The following is a 12,770-nucleotide window of genomic DNA, read 5'->3' on the forward strand; positions in this document are numbered from 1 at the left end:
TCAGCCATCCCCCGAGTATTAAGAGGAGCTGTGCCATAGATAGGAAATGTGACAGTTTTCATATTTGCTCAGTTTAGGTTGTTGTGATGTGTTTTTAAGTTCTCCAGTTTTCTCCCCTATTTTATGTATGCTCCCCCTTTGTTCTGTGTTAAATGGTTCCTCCCTACACAGTTTTCCCGCCACTGTGGACCTGACAGTTAAGTTACCATGGATACCCCTTCCCCTGCACTGCCAATCTCTTATGTTATGTAATTTCCCCTCCCAGGCTTTGCCTTGTAAGTAAGTCTTCCCTCCTCCCTGGGCCCTGTCAATCACCCCCCACTCCTCCCAGGCTTCGAGAAACTTCTTCTCTCTGGGGGTTGTGGTTGGCTGGTGTCCCGGGGCCCCTCCTCTGCTTTACGTTTATTGGCTATATCCTCATGTCACTTATGTTGTGTACCTCCCTATCTATTCACAGATTGGTTTGCCGGGTTTCCCTCCCTTCTCCACCCCTTGCCTTTAAAACCTTGTTGCTTCCCCTGTTCGGTGCCATTTGCTGGGGGTTCTACCCTCCGTTGGTTGCCCTCTGCTGTGGGATTCTCCAATAAACCGACGTGATACCCCTAGCAAGTGGTCGCCTCCTTATTCGTCCTCTCAAGCACAAGTAGTCCGATTCCGAGATCCAGCCCAGCCCAAGGCCAAGACGCCAAGAGGGGCTGGCCTCCGATGCGTAGGGGCGTCGGCCATTCTCACCCCCTTCTGCTAGCCGGACATAGGGCCGCGAACGCCCTCGCACATAGGTGTTAGGTTAGATTAGGTTAGGTTAGCTGTGTGTTAGGTTCAGTTTAAAGCTCTGTTGTTTTTTCTTTCTCAAAAAGATGAAAGTTGAAAAAAATTAGGAAATATAGGGATCAAGTTTTAAGGATTATGGAACGTAGATAGCTTAGATAAAAGAAGATTGTTTAGCTTAGAATAGAGTGTTGTTAATTTAGGAAAGCTTTTAAGTAGAAATGAAGGAATTGTCATAATAAGAATTAAGCTGTGAGAGGAAAAGCTGGGCTGCAGCCCAACTGGAGCCTGCAGGCGCTCCAAGCTGTCAGCCTGAACAGGCCACCTGCAGGACCGAAGGATGAAGATGGAGAAGTAGCGAGGGGATACTTTGTTTCAGCCCAAATGCCAATAAAAGTCTAAAATATCCAGAGTGTTGTAAGACTCCCTTCCTTGCCAGGCTGTAGCTGAGTGGACAGTCCCTTTCAGAAGCCCAAAGAACACAGTGAGGTAAGCAGCTTTGCTTACCTGAAGTGTGGAGTGTCCCTGGGAAGCTGCAAGACTTGCAGATAATGAACGCCAGGAGATGAGCTCCCATTCAGGACAACACTAGGAGGCAGATGTGCAGTCCTTTCTGGGCCTCTTGTCTTGGAGATGTCAGGGCGATCAGCAGCAATCACCATTTGGTTCCCACCCTCCTCTCACTATGTCACCTATGGGATGGAATGGCATTGTCATAGTGGCATCTGGCCCTTCCTCCCTGCTTCTCTTTTCCCCCCTTTTCAGCTCAGAGCCCCAGGGACCATCTGGGCCAGCCTCATCCCCCACGGGTGTGTGCAACCACCAGGGAATCCTGCAGAGCCCCATTCCCACTCTGCTGCCTCCTTGGCTTTTTCCCACATCTGGGCCAGCCTGCTGTTGCCAGCTGTTGGGCACACACACACAGAGCATACCACACCTGTCAGGGAACAATTTGATGGAGGAGCCCCTGCTAACCACGGCTCAACAGCCCGGCACATTTCCCACCCAGCTGTGGCTGCATTTGGACTCCATCTGCTGGGATACCCACTGTGAGGGACTGCTCAGGGCCTGGATGCTCCTTGAATGGTGTCCACGGGCCTGATTTCCACGCCTCCCCATTCCTCCTACCCCAAAGGGTGCCTCAGCCTTCTAAACACAATTGTTCTTACTCTAATGGCTTCCTGTGCTTTCCTTCATACTGTAAGCAGCAGTACACAGTTTTCATTGTCTTTATTCTAGAATTGATAAAAAGAAGTTGGAAGTGCTGCTAGATTTTTTCATTTAAAACTTGAAGCATCTGCAAAAAGTAGAGAAGCTTTCTGTGCAGCTTTTCAGTTAATTTGAAGTCTCCTTCGTCTTCACGCAGTTTCAGCATATCTGTTGATTTTCCTTTGCTGTCATCTTTTAAGCTTCATCACTTGTCTATTGATCTGTAAAAAAACCCTGTAAACCCAACACAAATTTACCATCCTTTGTATTTTTCCTCATTTGGAAAAGCTGAGACTACTGTGATCTTCTCCTGTGATCTAGACTTTGATTCCCATCTTGGCTCTGGCTAAGAGCAGAACAAATGGAATTTATTACCTGCTAGTAGATCTGCTAGCAAAGGTCACAGTTAGAGCTAAGCATGGTGCTTCTCTCCCTTTGTTAAATGCACATCTTTGTGTCTAGGCCTGGTAGTTTCCAGGAGCACCTGGAAGCTACTGCCAAGGACAAAAGTCTCACTCTTGCTGGTTTGGACACGGATTTTTTGGTAGGATTTTGATCTACATCTACAGTGACCTACAGGAACTGGATCTTTGACACAAAGTGCCTTTAGCAACATTTCAAAGCATAGTGGGCAATGAAGTCCAGATACTAATGAGTTGTGGTTTGTTTGAACCCTGTGTAACATATGGTACAATAGCCCAAAACATGTTATTTTTGAGTGTTTCAGGCATTTAAAATTTAGGCTTATTCTTGTCAACACTTTTCTTTCCTCCCTTCAGAAATCTGCATGCCCATGTACTAATTTCTTTCTCAGTTTGTCGATAAGTTACCTGTCAGACAATACTCGTTTCTTGACCCAGAGATGGGGCAGCTGTCACCATTAGGCCGGATGTGACATACACTTGTGATCAGGGTCCAAGAAGAAAAAAGATTTTTTATTCTGCGTGTTCTCCAGCTTATACACGTTTAACCAAGCGTGATCTTCAGTCCACCACTGGCCTTGGCTCGCAGGTGGCCATCAAGAGAGTGTCCCGGGAGCGCATCTCGGAGTGGGCATGGCTGGTAAGTGAGCGGGGCCAGCGGGAGGAGCCGGCGGGCCGTGCCGGGCGGGGCTGAGGCGAGGCCCGGCAGGGCAGCAGCCGGAACGCTGCGAGGGCAGCGAGCGTGGAGTGAGCAGGGGCCACGCAGCGCCCCGGGCCTGGCCATGGCGAGCCGCGGCGGGGCCGGGCAGGGGCTGCCCGAGGCACGGCGCAGCATCGGCCCCGCTGACGGCATCGTTGTCCCCCAGCAGCGCAAGGGCGCCCTTGTGCCCCTGGAGCCGGCGCTGCTGTGGAAGGTGTTGCGGCCTGGCTTCCGCGGTGTCGTGTGGCTCCTGGACTGGTTCGAGGTGCCCGAGGGCTTCGCGCTGCTCATGGAGCGTCCGCAGCGCTGTCAGCACCTCTGGTACTTCCTGCACGAGCGGCGGTTCCTGACGGAGTCCGTGGCGCGGGGGCTGCTCTGCCAGGTGCTGGAGGCCGTGTGGCGCTGCAGCAGCCAGGGCGTCCTGCGCCACCACATCAAGGCCGAGAATGTCCTCGTCGACCTGGCCACGGGTGAGGCGAAACTCCTCGACTTCGGCTGCGGCACGATCCTCTACACCCAGATGTCAGGTGAGCCCAAAGCCAGGGCCCAGCAGGGCAGCAAAGTTCCCCTTTGTCTGGCAGAGGGGGAAGAGGGAGGGAAGGAAGGAGGGAGGGAAGGAGGGGGAATCCTTCTTCAGCCAGCTGCAGCCAAGTTGCTTTTTGGCAGGGCAGAGGCTGGCTGTTGTGGAACGGGAGCTGGCTGGGAGGGAGGGAGCAGCATGGGCCTGATGAGCTGCGCCTGTGTCCCCCATAGGAGCATCAGAGTACAGCCCACCGGAGTGGATCCTCTTTGGTTGCTACCATGGCCAGCCAGCCACCATCTGGTCCCTGGGCATCCTGCTCTATGAGCTGGTCTGCGGGCACTTTCCTTTCCACACCAACGAGGACATTGTCCAGGGCCAGCTCTTCTTCCTGGATGTCTCAAGGTGGGGATGTGCCTTCAAGGCACGAGGGGAAGAACAGGGTTGTGAGAGGCAGCTGGCACATAAGCATCCTACTCTTGCAGCTGGTGAGGAGTGGATCTCCTGGGCTTAGCTGAAGGAGGTGGCACCTGTGCCTCTCTGCTGGTGTCATCCACAAGAGACGATCAATAGGAAGCTTTTGGGTGCAGCTCTGAGCACTCCTGGTGGCCTGGGCATTGTGGAATGTGGGAGAGCATGGACAGGAGCCTTGTCCCGCTGAGCGGTGGTTTCTGGTTTCTCTCCACAGAGTGGCAGCACCTAATCAGGTGGTGTTTCTGCATGGACCCCCACAGACAGGCCATCACTGGAGGACCTTTTTGAGCATTCTTGGCTGCAGGAGCCCTGCCTGGCCCAGAAGACAGCAGAGATCCATCCCTGTGCACAGTAGGATCCAGGAGCCCAGCAAGTAGCACCGGCACGGGTCTCGTGGCACTGGAAGTAAACCCCGGAGCGTTTCCCTGCGGCCGCGGCGCGGAGGAGAGAGCGCAGCTGAGGAGATGCTTCCGCTGGTCCCCGCGAGCTGTGGAGGGAGCGGCTCCATGCTGCCCGTCCCATTGGAGAAGTGGTGGCAGTGCAGTGAAGGTGCCACGGACTGGGAGAGGGGAAACATCCCCCTGCAGCTCAATGGCATCGTGATGTCCCCACAAGCCAAGGCACAACTGGCATGTTCTTCTGGAGCACGACGTGAAGCTGGGAACACCATCCTGGAGCTGGGAACACCATCCTGGAGCTGGCCGCCGGCGGGGCAGAGCCCATTGGCTTCGGCTGCGGCCCCTGCCTGGAGGACACGCTCTGTGCCCCAATGTAATCAAGAGGAGTCCCCAGCCGGCGCAGGGACGGGGGGATGCTGGTGCTTCCAGGCACAGCAGGGCTCAGCCTGGCCATGTGCCGGAGGTTCCCCACTCGGCGGCGCTGGGGAATATTAATTTTCCTGCCGGCCGCCGAGCTGCTTTTTGGTGGGACAGGGGACGGATGTTGTGGAAGGAGAGCCAGCTCCTGGCCTTCTTGACAGCTTCTGCCAGCCAGCCTGGCACGGGCTGAGGCGGGGGCAGCCAGCCTGACAAAAGCATCCATCCATGTGGATGGGAGGCAGCAGAGGGGGACGGGTTCTGAAGCTGTGCCCCAGCTGGTCTGCTCTGCCGCCCCTTGAGGAAGGGCTGCGTTTATGGGCAGGAAAGGTGGGGATTTTCCCCACCCGTGGACAGGTTTAATTCTCACATGGAGTGGTCAGACCCTCCACAGGGCCGTGAAATGGTGACAAGCTTTGTGCTTTGTTTCCAGGTCTCGTTTTGAATTGACTTTCGTGCTTTTGCTCTTTGTTTTTCCCAGGAGGATTACACCTGGTTCCCGGACCGGACGGGGGAGCGCCTGCAGCGTCCAGTGCCAGCGCTACCCCAGGGGCCACGGTCTGTGGGGACAGCCCCTTCCAGAAGGACAAGGACCTGGTGCGGGATCGGCTCCTCTCCTGGCAGCAACTCTCCAGAGGTGGGCACCCGGCTCCACAGCTCAGCTGGCAGAATGGCTCAGGGCAGGCGGCAGCGGGCACACGGGCATCCCGCTCTTGCAGCTGCTGAGGAGGTTGCTGTGCTGTGATTAAGCAGAGGAGGTGGAACGTGGCCTGAAACGCTGCCCTTCTCTAAAAACAGAGAATGGGTCGGGAGGTTTGGGCTCTGAGCACAGCCAGCAGCCTGGCCCAGGCACAGCCATGGCAGGACAGGGGCACAGGAGCCTGCTGCGACTGACCGTGGCTCTCTGGTTTCTCTCCGCAGGCTGCCAGCACCTCATGCCATGGGAATGGCCCCACTCAGCCTGCCAGGCTGGGAGGGCTGGAGGGCGGCCGGTGTTCATTTGCTGTCAAAAATAAATTGGGATTTTTTTGTCATTATTGGAGTGTTTCTTTCCTCCTTTTCCAAGTTTTTGGCCTCCTGTGATAAATGGATGTGATTTGTGCTAACAAAATTGTAATTATATAAATATTTTTGGAAAATAATTGGAAAGGTATATGTGATTAATGTTATGAAGCACATGGGTTTCTTTTAGATGATACATGTAGGAAACAGGATATGGGAGACTGGATGAACAAAAGTTAGGAAGACTCCCAAGTCAGAATTGACATCAAGACAAAGTTAAGACAACTCCCAGGACAGGATCGGCCGTGACATGAATAAAGTTGGGACAATTCCAGACAGGGAGTCTAGAATAGTGCTCTTATCTATAAAATAATAAGGCTTACTTGGAACACAGTGCTTACTTACATAACACAGGACTTGGGGCACGTGCACAACCTGCCAGGTTATTCAGAGGACAGCGAGGAAGACTGTTGGCCTTCCTCCAAGAAGAGAAGCAAAGAGCCAGAAGCCCCCTTAGCCACAGCGGAAGCATGCGCTGTGTGTGCTGTGGTGATGTAGATTTCAAGAACCGGAAATAGGAGGAGATTTACAGGAAAATATTGATGAATATGTATTAGCACACAGTATATAAGTTGTGTTGGGATCCTTTTGCCTTTTGCACATGAGGCAGGGTGGGAAGCCCTCCCCGTACCCCGATCGATGGGTTTTGCTTATGCTTCATCTGAACCACTGCCAAATTTCTTTTTGTAACTACTGGATGCTATTTGATCATATTATTTTATCTCAATTAAAACTGCTGCTAAATTGTAAGTTTGTGGTTTATTAGACATATGGGACCACATATATAAGATCAGGAATACGACTTAATAGTTTACAAAACCAAAATGAATATTATTCAGCTAAATTAACAAGGAATAGAAAAGCATTCGAGACTTAATTACAAAGGATAAAGTCACAGAAATTATGATACTTGATTAAATGAATATGTTTTTACTTAATGAGTTAATAGCTCAGTCTCCTCTGGCTTTTGATCTCCTCCCCAGAAGGGGTGCAGTTCTTTGATCTCCTCTCCATGGGGGGCACAGTCCTTAGGGTTTGGTCTAGGCTTTGGCATGGGGTGTTGTGTTTTGGATGATGATGACTGCCAAAAACCACCATAAAATCTCCCCCGGAACCCCCATATTCACTCAAACCCCCTCAAACTTCCTCCCAACCACTTCAGGAAAAATTTTGGGTGGATTTTGGGGGGGGTTTGGGTACCTCATGCATGCCGAAGTGGGCGTAGGATTCAAACCCACTAAAAATTCCCCCCTAAAATTCCCCTAAAATCCCTCCAAATCTCCCCCAAACCCCCAGAGGATGGATTTGGAGGAAATTTTGGGTTAATTTTTGGTAATTTTGGGTCAATTCTGGGTGGATTTTGGGTGGTTTTGGTACCTCCCCGACACCAAATTTGGCACAGGATTCAAACCCAGACAAAATCTCCCTCAAATCTCCTCAAAACCCTCCAAATTCTCCCCCAAAATGTGGGGGTTCCCAGGAGGGGGCACCGCTGATCCAGGGCATCGAGGCGCTGCCTGCAATCATCCATAACCGCCCCCAACGAGCCTCCAGGGCTTTACCCTCCATGAGCTGCAGCAGACTTGTCAGGAAAGGTGACAAGAGCCCGTGAAATGGTCCTTGTTGCAGGCAGATTAGCCACTTCAAAACTCCCTCCCATGAAAAACAAAAAATCTTAAACTGTTCCTAAATGTGAAAAACACGTTCACTCTCCTGTGAAAATGTAAAAAGTTTAATAAAGGACAATGGGAGACCAGGACCATGGAGCAAAGGTTATCACAGCCGGGTGCATCTTGGCACTGGGGATCCCCCTGAAATACCTTTCCCCTTACATCAGCCTGTTGCATATTCACAGACCCTCATGCACAGCAAACTTTACCCCAAACTAGTTTACATGCTTCAAGAACGGTTTAGCATGGCTCTTCCTTGGATCTGCCTTTTTAGGGCATGCAGATTCCTTGGTTGTGGTTTTAGTCCATTCTTATCACCTCCAGTTTTTGGGCCTTGGTCCACTCTGCCTTCAGACGGGGAGTGCTGATAGTTGGCAGATCTGTACAGGTGTCCTCATCCTGCGTGCATTGGATGTTATCCCATTCAAGCAGGCAGTTTAACACAAGCAGCCATTTCACTAAGCTTAATTAATGACAGAAAACAAAACTATATCTTTACAACACAGTTACTTTAACATCACACATATAAAATCTATTTTAATATCTGTGAAAAGCCAATATTATAATACGTATCCATAAAAATAAACCTCTCGCTGAATGATGGTAGATGTCGGTCCCATGGCCCAGTCCCAGTACTGGGAATTTTGCTTCCCTTACTGGAAATTCCCCTCCTCATAAGCTTTCTAGTCCCATGTTTTTAAGGTCACTATCATTATACACATATATTATAATATTGGCTTTTCAAAGATATTAAAATGTATTTTATATCTGTGTGTTAAAGTAACTGTTATTGTCTTGGTTTGAAAAGACAGGTGTCAGCTAAGGAAGGCAGGTTCCTCCCCTGGAATGGAAAATGTAAACCCCCTCCCTCTGAATTGTTGTAATTTTGAAATTAAGGGGCTCTCAAGCAAAGATATGGGAATAGGAATAACAGGTTTTATAAGGAAAAATTAAAAATACAAATGCTGTAGTACAAACAAACAAAACCACTGACAGAGTCAGAACAGTACCTGACACCTTGTGGGTCAGGGTATTGGCAGCAGTCCCAGTCAATGGTGGCTGCAGCCCTCCTGCAGTGCCAGGTGTGGTTCTGTTGGAGCAGGGAGCCTGGAGAAGGGTGGAGTTTTCCTCTGAAGGTCCGGGCTGCTGCAGATGGGCTGGGGAATCTTCCGTCCTCTGGGAATCCAGTGGAGAAGACAGCTGCTCCTCTGGCAATGCAGTGGGAAAAGGCTGATCCTCTGGGAATCCAGTGGGAAAAGGCTGATCCTCTGGGAATCCAGTGGGAAAAGGCTGCTGTGGTGTTCCAAACCTCAGATTCTATCCAGGTAGGAATGCTTGGCTCCTCCTCCTGGGCGGAGCATCACCTAATGGCAGGATGTCATTTTATCAGCCATGCAGGGACACTCAATGGCCCATTAACAGCAGATAATTAATAATTAATGGCCAGTCCATTATCAGAAGATATCTCCTGGAGGGAGGATTGGTTGTGGAAGAGATAAACTGCCCAATGAACAGAAGATAACTGCCCCACCTCTGACAGATGGCAAACAGAAAACACACTTACCTTGCAATCGAGGACCTGTCCTCACTGGCTGCCCCCATTCTCCAGAGTTCATGGTATCCAGGGAGGCCACAGCTGCTGATGTCGGGAACAAACAAGTTGGGTCTTGGTTTGAGAAAGCTCCAGAATCCATTTCTGACCCCCGACAGACAGAGCAAAGGCAGAGCCATGGGGTTTTTATAGGGTATCCCAGGGCTGGAGTTGGGGTTTGGGTCAAGGGAGGAGTTCTTAGCAACACAAGAAAGGTGAAATCAAATTCCTGCCTCTTAGACACAGAGCCACTCCACACAGAATGTGTCCCCAAGTCCTAAATTCCCCCTCAAACTCCTGATTAATGGAGGGACTTTGGACATCTTTGATCAATTTCATTCATTTAACCCTGTTTGGCTGCTTTTAAGAGATGAAGATGAAGCAGAGGAAAATTCAGGCCAAACGTAAAGGAGAAGCAGCCAGGTGTGTTCCCAACATGGATCACAGGAATGTGAGTGACCAGGGCTGTGCCCAAAGTGCCTCCTGCAGTGGGGGATGGAGCTGGAGCAGCGCACGAAGCTCCTCCCGCACTCGGGGCACTCGCAGGGCTTCCCTTACCGGTGGCTCCGTTGGTGCTTGTTCAAGTGAGAGCGCTGTGAGAAGCTCTTCCCACACTCCTCACACTTGTAGGGCCTCTCCCCAGTGTGGATGCGCCGGTGGGTGATGAGGGTGCAGTTGCGCTTGAATCCCTTCCCGCAGTCGGGGCATTGGAAGGGCCTCTCCTCTCTGTGAATCCAATAGTGCTTGAGGAGATAGGTGCTGGTCTTAAACCTCTTCCTGCATTTATCACACTCGTAGGGCCTCTCCCCTGTGTGGATCTTTTGGTGGCGGATCAGCTGGGAATGCAGCCTGAAGCTCTTTCCACATTTCCCACACCTGTGCGACCGTTTTCCAGTGTGGATGTTCCGGTGCTGAATCAGGTTGGCGCTCTGTCTGAACCTCTTCCCACACTCCCCACACTCGTAGGGCCGTTCCCCAGTGTGGGTCCTCTGGTGCCTGATCAGGGTTGAGCTCCGACTGAAGCTCTTCCCACATTCCTCACACTCGTGGGGCCTCTCCCCACTATGGATTTGTCGGTGCATGACAAGATGGGAATTGTGCCTGAAGCCCTGCCCACAGTCGGGGCAGCGGAAGGGCCTCTCCTCTGTGTGCGTGCGCTGGTGCTGGAGGAGATCAGACCTGGACTTAAATCTCTTCCTGCACTGATCGCACTCGTAGGGCCGTTCCCCAGTGTGGGTCCTCTGATGCTGATTCAGCTCGGATCTCAAGCTAAACCTCTTCTCACACTCCTCACACTCATAGGGCCTTTCCCCAGTGTGGGTCCTCTGGTGCCTGATCAGGGTGGAGCTCCAGCTGAAGCTCTTCCCACATTCCTCACACTCGTAGGGCCTCTCCCCAGTGTGGACCACCTGGTGCCTCATCAGCTGGGATCTCAAGCTGAAGCTCTTCCCACATTCCTCACACTCATAGGGCCTCTCCCCGGTGTGGATTACCTGGTGCCGGATCACGCTGGAGCTCCGGCTGAAGCTCTTCCCACATTCCTCACACTTATGGGGCCTCTCCCCAGTATGGGTTTGTTGGTGCATGACAAGATGGGACTTGTGCCTGAATCCCTTCCCACAGTCGGGGCAGTGGAAGGGCATCTCCTCCATGTGCGTGCGCTGGTGCTGGAGGAGATGGGAGCTGGTCTTAAATCTTTTCCTGCATTGATCACAATCGTAGGGCCGTTCCCCAGTGTGGGTCCTCTGGTGCTTGATCAGGTTGGAGCTCATCCGGAACCTCTTCCCACACTGCACACGTTTCTGGGGCTTCTCCCCATCATGGAGCTGCTCATGGAGCACCAGCTCCGAGCTCTGGCTCCATCTCTGGCCGCCTTCGCGGCCCAGGTTGGCTCTTTCCCCCTCAGATCCCCACCAGCTGCGTTTGCAGCCCTTCCTCGTGCGGCATCTCCAGGGCTTTTCCTCCGTGTTGGATTCCTGCGCTGTGGAGCCGCTCAAAACGGCCTCTTCCACCAGGTTCTGCCGCGGGCATTTGTCCTCCCTGCTCTCCATGCTCAGCTCCTGCTCTGGGGGAGGAAGGACAAGGACAGGATGGGATTTGCCTCCATACCACAGGCAAGGGCAAGGAGATCCCGCCAGGGCTGAGCTGCAGCCGGGGCCATGCTGGGCTAGGAGATGGAGCAGCACAGAGGGGAAAAGGGCACTGACTTCCTCCTCACCTGCATCAGTGTCCTGGGGCATATTCCTCTGCCTTGCAGCCTCCCAAGGGTTGGGAATGGGAAATCCTGGTTTGGGGAAAACAAGGGATGAGCACATTGAGTTTGAAGGTCCCTCTGCCCAAGTCCATCTCTAGGAGTCACTGGCAATCTGGGTGGCATAAAAACCTCCCAAACACCAAGATTCAGCCCTGGAAAAGCCTCCCAGGAGTTTCCTGTGCCTGGTCCCTCCTCTTTGGTGTTTGGGGGTTCCCCCTGTCCCAGCTGCTGGGGTCACGCTTGGATTGGGGGCCCCCATTCTCCTCGGTGCCTGCCCTGCTCAGGCTGCTGGCAGTCCCAGCAATGCCAAAAGCTCCCCCCTCTTCGCTCTCCCCATTTCGGGATGCCGGGGCTGTTTGAGCTCCTGGGCTCCCTTCTCCCCTCATTCTCTGCTCTGGGCTGCAGCGGCTCCAAGGAGTCCCCCCTGCCCCTCTCCAGGCTCTTGAGGCTCCCGCCAATGGCGGCGTTCCCCCTCTCTGGGCTCCCCACTTTGGGCTCCTGGGGGACACAGGGCTCTGCTCCTCCAGGCTGCCTCTGCCGGCACCGCCACTGGCACCCCCCGATGTCCCCCCGAGGGGCCTTTTCTGCTCAGCCTTGGACTGCTTCATTCTCCAAACATCCCCCCAAAAACCCAACCCAGGGACCTCCCGGGATATCTGGGCTGAGCTCCCTCCCCCTCCCCACTCACCTGCTCGATGGTGAGGGGGGGGTGATGATCCCACAGGTGGGGGCTGCGAATTCAGGGGAGGAATGACCGCGTGGTTTTCTTCTTTCCTTGATTCTCCTTTGTCCCTCCTCTTCCTCCCTCTCCTCTTCCATCCCTCCTCCCCCCTAATCCCGCCACCCCCTCCATCCCTGCCCTTCCCTTCCTCCTCCTCCTCCTCCAGCAGCAGTCACACTCTCGGTGCCCTGTTCCCGCAGCCCTCGAAGCACTCGGCAGGAGCGGGGATGGAGCTGGGACAGGTCGGGATGGGCAGCGCGGGGCTCTCGGCTGCTGCCAGCCGCTGCGGGCGGGGGGAACCCGGCCTAGGCCAAAGGAGAGGCAAACTGGGGGCTGCACATCCAAACTGGGCCTTGCTGGGGACCCTGCCTGGCCACTGCCAGCCCTTGGGGCTCCTCTCGGCACATCCGCCGGGGGGGAGCGCACCAGGGCTGGGGGATCCCAGCAGTGGCAGCACTGGGACTGGTTTCCACTGGGAGTGACTGGGAATGACTGTGAGCATGCTGAGGGACACTGGGATATACCTGGAGTGTCTGTTAACCATACTCGGATGACTGGAACCAC

The 12,770-nt window shown here is 53.2% G+C and overlaps 1 pseudogene; it reads right to left on the minus strand.

The window, feature by feature from the left end:
* The window catches only part of LOC132077835 (zinc finger protein 208-like), a 403,462-nt pseudogene extending 392,214 nt beyond the window's left edge, over positions 1–11,248 (minus strand).
* Positions 11,249–12,770: the final 1,522 nt, after the last annotated feature.

This window comes from Ammospiza nelsoni, chromosome 10 (genome assembly GCF_027579445.1).
Source record: "Ammospiza nelsoni isolate bAmmNel1 chromosome 10, bAmmNel1.pri, whole genome shotgun sequence".
NCBI classification, from domain to species: Eukaryota; Metazoa; Chordata; class Aves; order Passeriformes; family Passerellidae; genus Ammospiza; species Ammospiza nelsoni.